The following is a 9,953-nucleotide window of genomic DNA, read 5'->3' on the forward strand; positions in this document are numbered from 1 at the left end:
GGAGGTGACATATATCTCGGAATTCATTTCAAGCAGAGATGACATAACCAGCTTTCCAGGTAGCTTCAGGAACTTACGTTTCCCCAGCTTAGCAATGACTCAGCAGATGGCCTTAAGTACCATGCTGGCGCCAAGGGTCGTATTTTCATTATTTATTAAACATTTTACTTGCTCGCAGCCTAAGTCCCTGTAACTCAATTCTCATGTTGTGCATGCCTTGGGTCAGAAATCTCTTCATTAGGCCTAGCCCTGAGGTTAGAACAAATGCCATTTTTCACTTAAGAGGCTGAAGCTACTGACCCATCATCAAAATATCTGGTGCCTAGTAACCATTCAATGAATGTCTGTCAAATGAAATAGTAAGTTAAAGAAAGTAGTGCCCAGGCTTCAGTTTAACTTGTAAATAACAGTAATGGTTGTGCACCATTTTGAACACAGCCTCTTACCTACTGCTTTCATAATGCAGAAGGACATTAACATGTTCTGAGCACTTATTAACGTCCTGAGTACTTTGTGAATGTTTGTCTCATTTAATCCTCCACAGCAAGTCCAAGGTTGGAGTTGTATTATCCCATTTTGTAGGCAAGAAAACTGAGGCTGAGATTCCTGAAATTGTACAGCTGATAAATGGCAGAGCCAGGACTAGAACGTAATTCTTATCCTACTTTCCCTGCTGTCTAATACTTGACTTAGTATGGAGGCAAAATGGCTCCTCAGAACTGGGGTTCAGACTTTGGCCCTGAAACAGGTTGATAGTCAAGAATCATAGGTCCGTGCTCGCTTCGGCAACACATATACTAAAATTGGAACGATACAGAGAAGATTAGCATGGCCCCTGCGCAAGGATGACACGCAAATTCGTGAAGCGTTTCATATTTAAAAAAAAAAAAGGAATCATAGGTCCTACCTTAAAATAACAGACAGAGACAACTGATTATGGCAGATAAATGGAGAAATGAGTAAAACCATACTTTTAAAATCAAATATTTTATGCATATAAAATAATGTATGGATATGTCATTTATATACAAAATATGAATAAAAATAGGTAAGTTATACAGAATATAATAAAATAAACACATATGTGCCCATCACCCATGTATATAAAATTTCTTCATATATATATAATATATATATAAAGAATCTCTTTATCCAGAAATTACCACTGTCTTAAATTTTTTATTTTCCCCTTGCTTTTCTGTATGGTTTTATTACATGTCTATGTATATGCATGTGCAAAATATTTTATTAACTTTGTTTTTAACTTCATATATAAGGTATTATACTTCAAGTATTCTTCTGCAACTTGCTTTTTTAAAATTTAACGTTATGTTCCCGAGATTTATCCATTTTGTCACATAGAGCTGTGGTTCATTCATTTTTACTGAGGTATAGTATTCTATTGTATGAACATACCTTAATCTATTCTTTCTGTCAATGGGCATTTGGATTGTTCCTCGTTTTTGACCATCACAAATAGTGCTATCATGAACATCCTTGTACATATCTCCTGAGCATTTTGTTACTACCTAGAAGTAAATTTCTGAGTCACAGAGTATGCACATGTTCACCTTGATAAGGCAATGACAAATTGTCTTCTAAAGAGTTTAGACCAGTTTACACTGGTATCAGCAATAGCTAAGTATTTACATATCCTCTCAACATTTGATATTGTTATACTTTTTCATGTTTGCTGGTCTGGTAGGTGGAAAGTGGTGTCTATTAGTTTTAATTTGTAGTTCCTACATAATTTATTTGGTTGAGCATCTTTTCATGTATTTATTGGCTTTTCTGATTTCCTTATCTATGAAATAAATACAGTTCGTATCTCTCTTTATCTTTACTTTCTCAACCCTTTTATACTGACATGTGGGTGAGGAATTGGAGATACATGAGTAGTGCCAAGATAAATGAATGAGTGGAAGAAGAGAAGACACCATGTTTGAAAGGCCAGAAATCAACGAGAATGTGGTGTGTTTGAGAAACCAACAGAAATCCCATGCAATATGTTGCTAAAATGCAAGCTTTGACTTTAAGGTAAGAGAGATCTGAAACTGAAGCAATTTCTACAACAGACCACTCTATAGTAATTTCAAATTAAACATCCCTGGTTATTTGACTCCTGAATTCCAAATGAGGGAATGATTTGTGGAGATGATTGTTTGGAGACAGAGTTATTTCCTTCAACCTCTGCAAGGGGGAGGGGAATGCGGTGCTCCCTTTCATCTCCAGATTAGAGAGAAGGACTTCCCTTGGACCAGTAGGAGAATTTAATACGTACCCTGAGGAGTTTAGGGGGCGTGGTGGACTGATGTCCACTGTGCTTTATAAACTGGAGTCATCTGCAGTTACAGAGCCAGAAGAGAGGTCAGCAGGCAGCAGCTTGACGTCTACATTTGGTGAGGCATCTTTAGACAATATGAGCCAGGGAAGAAGTTTAACCCTTTCCTTACCACTCCTCTCTTCCCCTGCTTCAACCCGCTGGTGGAATCAGAAACCAGGTTTAGCATATTGGAGGGGGGTGGGAGAGGTGGGAGCACCATGTGGGGAAAAAGAGAAGAGACTACGACCCTCCCTCTTCTTCCACAAGCAACCAGCCCACGTTGGGCTCCAGCATGGGGGAGGGGCACAATTCAATTTTGAATCAACTTGAGTGTTTTCAGTGCCATATGGGACTTGATGTTTTGAAATATTGAACTGAGAATGTGTTGACATTGGAAGTGAGCATAATATTTTCTATTACCCAATAGGGAACCAAAAAGTTATTGCAACTGCTGGTACTTTCATCTAAGTGTGAGAGAAGAAACAGTCACATGAAAGGTTAAAGGGACAGTGGGAGACATATTGTTTCTTCATGATGTTCTGATTTTCTAAAATGATATAACTAAAGAGCAGCAAGAGAAGAGATTGTAAAGAAGGTGGCAAAGGCCAGATCTGAAGCAGAATGAATCACAGGAAGTTTTGGGACTTTCCCATAAAAGCCCTAGAAAGCCATTGAAGAGTTCTAGGTAGGGAAAATCTGTGATCAAAATCCTTCTAGTTTCAGAGTAAATGATGTCTTAAAGGGCAGCAGGGGCAGGGGTCACCCAGAGGAGGCCATGGTTTAGGAAAAAATATGTGGCGGTTTGGTCTAGATTAGTGGCAGTGAGAATAAAAGAAATGGAAGGTTGTGGGAGAAGTAATAAGCTTGAGATTAATTGGTGATGGACCTGATGTGGGAAGTCAAGAATGGCTTCTACGTTTCTGATCTGAGCCACTAAGTTATCAGCAGCGCTATTTCCAGAAACTAGGAATTCTTTTGATCCTTTTACTCTTTTGGGAGGTATACAGGGGCAGACAATAGTGTCTCCATCTTACGGATGTGGTGATTAATATTCAAGAAAACCATGTAATTTGCTGAAGTCCACATAACTCATTACATGCTGAGAGCTGTTGCTGGCTTCTTGCAGCTTCTACTTCAAATGACAATGCTTGAACTAGTTCTTTTTTTTTTTTTAATATAAATTTATTTATTTATTTATATTTTATTTTTGGCTGTGTTGGGTCTTCGTTGCTGCCCACGGGCTTTCTCTAGTTGCAGCGAGCAGGGGCTACTCTTCGTTGGGGTGCACGGGCTACTCAGTGCGGTGGCTTCTCTTGTTGCAGAGCACAGGCTCTAGGCCACGCGGGTTTCAGTAGTTGCAGCACACAGGCTCAGTAGTTGTGGCTCACGGGCTTAGTTGCTCCGCGGCATGTGGGATCTTCCCGGACCAGGGCTCGAACCCGTGTCCCCTGCACTGGCAGGTGGATTCTTAACCACTGTGCCACCAGGGAAGTCCAAACTAGTTCTTTTTGACTGCATTTAGAAACAAATGCCCCACCATAGGTGAAGTTAAGAGTGTAATTTAAAGGAAGAGAGAAAGAAACTGAATTCTGATACAGTCCTCAAGCTTAAAACATTTATACATTCAACAATTTCAGCAAAACATAATTATGCTTCTTAGAATCATGGAACCACTTCATGAAACCCTGGATTTTAATATAGTTGAGAAAACTCTGAACTGGCCTAGGTAACATTTGTTTCTCTTCCAGCCACACTATTCTGCAATTTATCTTTTAGAGCAGTATCTCTTAAACCTTAACCTGCATACGAATCACTTCAGGATCTTGTTACAATGCCAATTCTGCTTCAGTAGGTTTGGGGTGGGGCTTAAGATTCTGCATTTTTCACAGGAGATGTCCAGGCTGCTGGTCTGACTTTTGAAAAGGCAAGGTTTTATTTTAGATGAGCCCAGAACTTCTCAAAGTTGATGTGGACACTGAAAGAGATCAGAGGGAAAGGACTGAAAGGAATCCCAGAAATGTAATTATGTTGGAGATAAACAGATCTAACCCTTGCAAAATGGTGAAGCAGACAAACTTTGCCAGGCCTATTTCCCCACTTTCCAAATTCCTTTCCTCATTTAGCACCTGCCCACGCCTTAGTCCATCTTTCTACAGATTAACTCACTAATCCTTGCCTGGGGGCAGACTGGAAGGTGTTTTTTCCTGTAACCTGTGCCAGGAAGCTGTATTTTCAACTGCACTTTCAAATTTCTAGACCCAAAGGATAATTTATTATGTAGAATGAGAGGTGATACTTTGATATTTGGGGGAAGGGGTCCCTGCTCAGCCCTCCTTCAAAGCTGACGTAGACCAATCCTGGAGAAGGGAAGAGACCACCAGTTGAAGTGGCTTGTCTTATAGGGAATATTTTATCCTGCTTAATTTCCCCTGCCTCCTTGAAATCAATCTTTAAGATATGCCAAATATTAAAAGGAAAGAATTTCTCTCCAAAGAATATCTGTTGGGAACTCTGCCCATGCTTTCCTTAGGCAGAAGTGATGTGGAGGATAGGGACATTGTTGAACTCTCAGTAAGTTAAGGGATAAACAGGTGAAGATGGATTGGATTAGACTGAATTGTTCCAATTAATCATGCTGAATTTAGAGCCAAGAGATGTTAGGTTCTGCTCTGGGTTTGGCCATTTACTGTGACCTTGGACAAGCCATTTCACAGCTTTAGTTTCAGTCTCTTCACAAGTGAAATGAAACAACGCGACAAAATGGCCTCTAAGTTTCCTTCTTGTTCTAAAAACTGTGTATGAAGTTGTTTCAGGTGAACTTGAAAAAAAAAAGATAATTTTTACGCTGCCAGTTTTTACACTGTCTGGTCATCAAAATCACTTCGGAGAGCTTTTTAAAAATATAGGTCTTCTCCTACCCTGTTCTGATCATAGATGCAGCCTTGGAAACTATTTCATAAAGTTCTTCAGGTCAAGTCTGTCCATCTGATCAATTTGGAAATCACTAAACCAAGCCACAAGGCGGCGACTGAGAGATGCTGATTTCCATCTCAGTAATTTAAAACCATTTTGAATGTTAAAATACAAATAGAATTGGTTTTCCATTTCCATATCTAATTTTACTTCATAATTTGAAATAAATTTGTGGTTGAAAGCATCTCTTACGTTTTGGTATTTTGGGTTTAATTTTCTTCTATGTGAGCTGAAGCTATATTAATATAATATATATATAATTTCCAGCATTACAGACATATAAAATTAATGTAATCTTTAGCATTCAAGCTAAGGTTGGAGGTTTAGAGAGTGGCAAGCTATCTCCTGATGTGAATGAAGGATAAATGTTCCAAATTTTCTAAGATAATCTCTTGACCCATAGTTCCCACATTTCTCTTGCTCTTTTCTTTTTTTAATTGCAGTATAGTTGATTTACAGTATTGTGTTAGTCTCAGGTGTACAGCAGAGTGATTCAGTTATATATATATATATTTTTTTCAGATTATTTTCCATTATAGGAAAGATATTGAATATAGATGCAATAAGATTACTGCAAGATATTGAATACTGTTCTGTGTGTTATACAGTAAATCCCTGTTGCTTATCTATTTTATGTATAGTAGTTTGTATTTGTTAATCCCATATTCTAATTTATCCCTTCTCCCCTCCCCTTCCCCTTCCCCTTTGGAAACCATAAGTTTGTTTTCTATGTCTCTGAGTCTGTTTCTGTTTTATAAAATGTATAGATTCATTTGTATTATTTTTTAGATTCCACATATAAGTGATATCATATATTTGTCTTTCTCTGTCTGACTTACCTCACTTAGTATAATATTATCTAGGTTCATCCATGTGGCTGCAAATGGGAATCTTTCATTTTTTATGGCTGAGTAATATTCCATTGAGTGAGATATTAATATAGACAACTATATCTATATATTAATATATATCTCACATCTTCATAAACCAATCATCTGTTGATGGGCATTTGGGTTGTTTCTTCACCTTGGTTATTATAAATAGTGCTGCAATGAACATTGGGGTACATGTATCTTTTTTTTTTTTTTTTAATAAATTTATTTATTTTATTTTATTTTTGGCTGCGTTGGGTCTTTGTTGCTGCACGCGGACTTTCTCTAGTTGCAGTGAGCAGGGGCTACTCTTTGTTGCAGTGCACAGCCTTCTCATTGCGGTGGCTTCTCTTGTTGCGGAGCACGGGCTCTAGGCGCACGGGCTTCAGCAGTTGCAGCATGTGGGCTCAGTAGATGTGGCATGCGGGCTCTAGAGCGCAGGCTCAGTAGTTGTGGTGCACGGGCTTAGTTGCTCTGCGGCATGTGGGATCTTCCCAGACCAGGGCTCGAACCCATGTCCCCTGCATTGGCAGGCGGATTCTTAACCACTATGCCACCCGGGAAGTCCCTATGTATCTTTTTGAATTATGGTTTTCTCCAGATATATGCCCAAAAGTGGGATTGCTGGATCATATGGGAGCTCTGTTTTTAGTTTTTTAAGGAACCTCCATATTGTTTTCCATAGTGGCTACACCAATTTACATTCCCACCAACAGTGTAGGAGGGTTCCCTTTTCTACACACCCTCTCTAGCATTTATTTGTAGACTTTTTGATGATGGCCATTCTGACCAGTGTGAGGTGGTTTCTCATTGTGGTTTTGATTTGCATTTCTCTAATAATTAGCGATGTTGAGCATCTTTTCATGTGCCTCTTGGCCATCTGTGTGTCTTCTTTGGAGAAATGTCTATTTAGGTCTTCTGACCATTTTTTATTGGGTTGTTTGTTTTTTTGATATTGAGTTGTATGAGTTCTTTGTGTATTTTAGAAATTAACCCCTTGTTGTTGCATCATTTGCAAATATTTTCTTCCATTTCATAGGTTGTCTTTTCATTTTATTGTTGGTTTCCTTTGCTGTGTTTGTTTGATTAGGTCCCATTTGTTTATTTTTACTTTTATTTCTTTTGCCTTGGGATACCAATCTAAGAAAATATTGATATGATTTATGTCTGAAAATGTTTTGCCTATGTTTCTCTTCTGGGAGTTTTATGGTGTCATGTCTTATAGTTAAATCTTTAAGCCATTTTGAGTTTATTTTTGTGTATGGTGTGAGGGTGTGTTCTAACTTCATTGATTTACATAAGGCTGTCCAGCTTTCTCAACACCACTTGCCGAGGAAACTGTCTTTTCTTCATTGTATATTCTTGCCTCCTTTGTCATAGATTAATTGACCATAGGGGTGTGGGTTTATTTCTTGGCTCTCTATTCTGTTCCATTGACCTATATGTGTGTTTTTGTGCCAGTACTACACTGTTTCATTTACTGCAGCTTTATAATAGTATTGTCTGAAGTCTGGGAGGGTTATGCCTCCAGCTTGATTCTTTTTCCTCAGGATTGCTTTTGTGGTTCCATATAAATTTTAGGATTATTTTTTCTAGTTCTGTTAAAAATGTCACAGATAATCTGATAGGGATTGCATTAAATCTGTAGGTTGCTTTGGGTAGTATGGCCATTTTAACTATTAATTCTTCTAGTCCAAGAGCACAGGATGTCTTTTCATTTCTTTGCATCATCTTCAATTTCCTTTATCAATGTTTTATAGTTTTCAGCATATAGGTCTTTCACCTCCTTGGTTAGGCTATTCCTACAGTATTTTTGCTTTTGTTTTTGGTGTTTTTTTGATGCAATTTTCAACAGTATTTTTTTTTTTTTTTTACTTTCTCTTTCTGATATTTCATTGTTACCATAAAGAAATGCAACAGATTTCTGTATATTAATCTTGTATCCTGCTACTTTGCTGAATTCATTTATTAGTCCTAATAGTTTTTGTGTGGAGTCATTAGGGTTTTCTATATAGAGTATCATGTCATCTGCAATTGTCATCTTCCCTTTTATTTCTTTTTCTTGTCTGATTGCTGTGACTAGAACTTCCAATACTACGTTGAACAGAAGTGATTAGAATGGGCATCCTTGTCTTGTTCCAGAATTTAGTGGGAAGTCTTTCATCTTTTCACATTGAGTATTATATTGGCTGTGGGTTTGTCATAAATGTCTCTTGCCCTTTTCTTGGAAGTTTCTAGAATGAGTAGGTGTTGCTTACTCTCTCAAAAACTGACTCCATCATCTTTCCCCTCGAAATATCTATTTTTCTTATCTGTAAAATGAAGTTAATAAGTAAACTAACCTCATAAGGTTGTTTTGAGGATTAAATAAGTTAATATATCTAAAGCATTTAGAACAGTGCCTTGCATATAACTAGCATACATAATATGTAAGTTATTCATATTGTTGTGCTGTTATCATTACTGTCTGTCTTGGCAGGGCCTCCACCATTCAGTTATCCAGTCCCAAAACCTGGGTTCTGCTCTTCCCTGTCCTTCAGAGAGAGAGAGAAAATGATAAAGCAAATGGGACAGAATGTTAATGGGTGAATCTGGGTAAAAGATATGCAGGTGTTCTATGTACTTTTCTTATCGCTGCAACTTTTCTATAAGTTTGAAATAATTTTCAAAACAAGGTTAAACAATCAAAACAAAAACATCACTAGCTTCCTCAGAATAATGTCCAAAGCCCTTACCTACTTCTTCAGACTCATCTCCTACTCTTTCTCCCTATGGTGTTTAAGCTTTAGCCATAATATCAATACATGATTTCAGTTCATTACCATTGCACTTGCTGTTCTCTAAGTTAGAATGCTATGGTCTTCACCTACTTTCTACCTGGAAAATTTCTATTTATACTTTGATACCCAGTATATAATCCCTCCTGTATGATGCCTATGTTATTTGACTTATCACCTGACTCCCCTGGGCTGACTGTTTTCTCATTTTAACTCCTGTGCCCTTTTCTCACATAGTGTAATTAGTCTGTTTCCTCTACTAAACTCAGAGTTCTTGGAGAACAGATCCCCCCATGTCTTATTCATCATTGCACCCCAGAGTCTGAAATCCTGATTTCTGTCCTCTTGTGCTCAAAGATACATTTTTATTTGCTTGGCCATGCTGGTTCCTCACCTTTTGCCTTTTGAAGTGGCCATAATGACTCTCAATTTGCTGCTGCTTCCCATTGTTCCTAGCTGAAACTTGGCTTCTGGCTGCTCTCCTTTTTTTTTTTTTTTTTTCCTCCATGAGAAGGATGTGAACCTTTACTGATGAGGAGCTGAAATCTAGTGGTCATCGTTGTTACCATAGAGCTCTCCCCACCCCAGTGACCTCCTTACCTTAACTCTAATTCTGTGTTTTGGAGCCAGTCACTTTACCTCTTGGAAGTCTCAGTTTCCCCATCTATAAAAAGGGTACACTTTAGTCCAACATCCCTTATAAGAGAGTTAAGCAGAGGAGGAAAAATAATTTTCCCTCTACCCTTCTGGGTTCTTGCCTGAGACCCCTGAAGGGGAGCAGAATATGCCAGCCCAATATATGCCTCTTTGGCATAAGGATTATCTTGAGCATGTCATTTTTAAGAAACAGCAGACACAGGAGAAGCTCTGAAAACTAAACAGAAGTTACCTTTTTGTAAGAGATATTTACATTTATAAGGGAAATCTTCATTTGTAAGAATGTCTCCCTCTCTGTACCCAGGAAGAGAAGGATGAGACTCTAATCTCTAGAAACTCTTTATGAATGCA

At 38.1% G+C, this 9,953-nt stretch overlaps 1 non-coding gene across 1 annotated transcript; it reads left to right on the forward strand.

Moving 5' to 3' along the window:
• Positions 1-773: 773 nt before the first annotated feature.
• LOC137771088 (U6 spliceosomal RNA) lies at positions 774-880 on the forward strand. Its single transcript, XR_011075303.1, has one exon. It is a non-coding gene; the product is annotated as a U6 spliceosomal RNA (small nuclear RNA).
• The last annotated feature ends 9,073 nt before the right edge of the window (positions 881-9,953 follow it).

This window comes from Eschrichtius robustus, chromosome 10 (assembly GCF_028021215.1).
Source record: "Eschrichtius robustus isolate mEscRob2 chromosome 10, mEscRob2.pri, whole genome shotgun sequence".
Taxonomy (NCBI): domain Eukaryota; kingdom Metazoa; phylum Chordata; class Mammalia; order Artiodactyla; family Eschrichtiidae; genus Eschrichtius; species Eschrichtius robustus.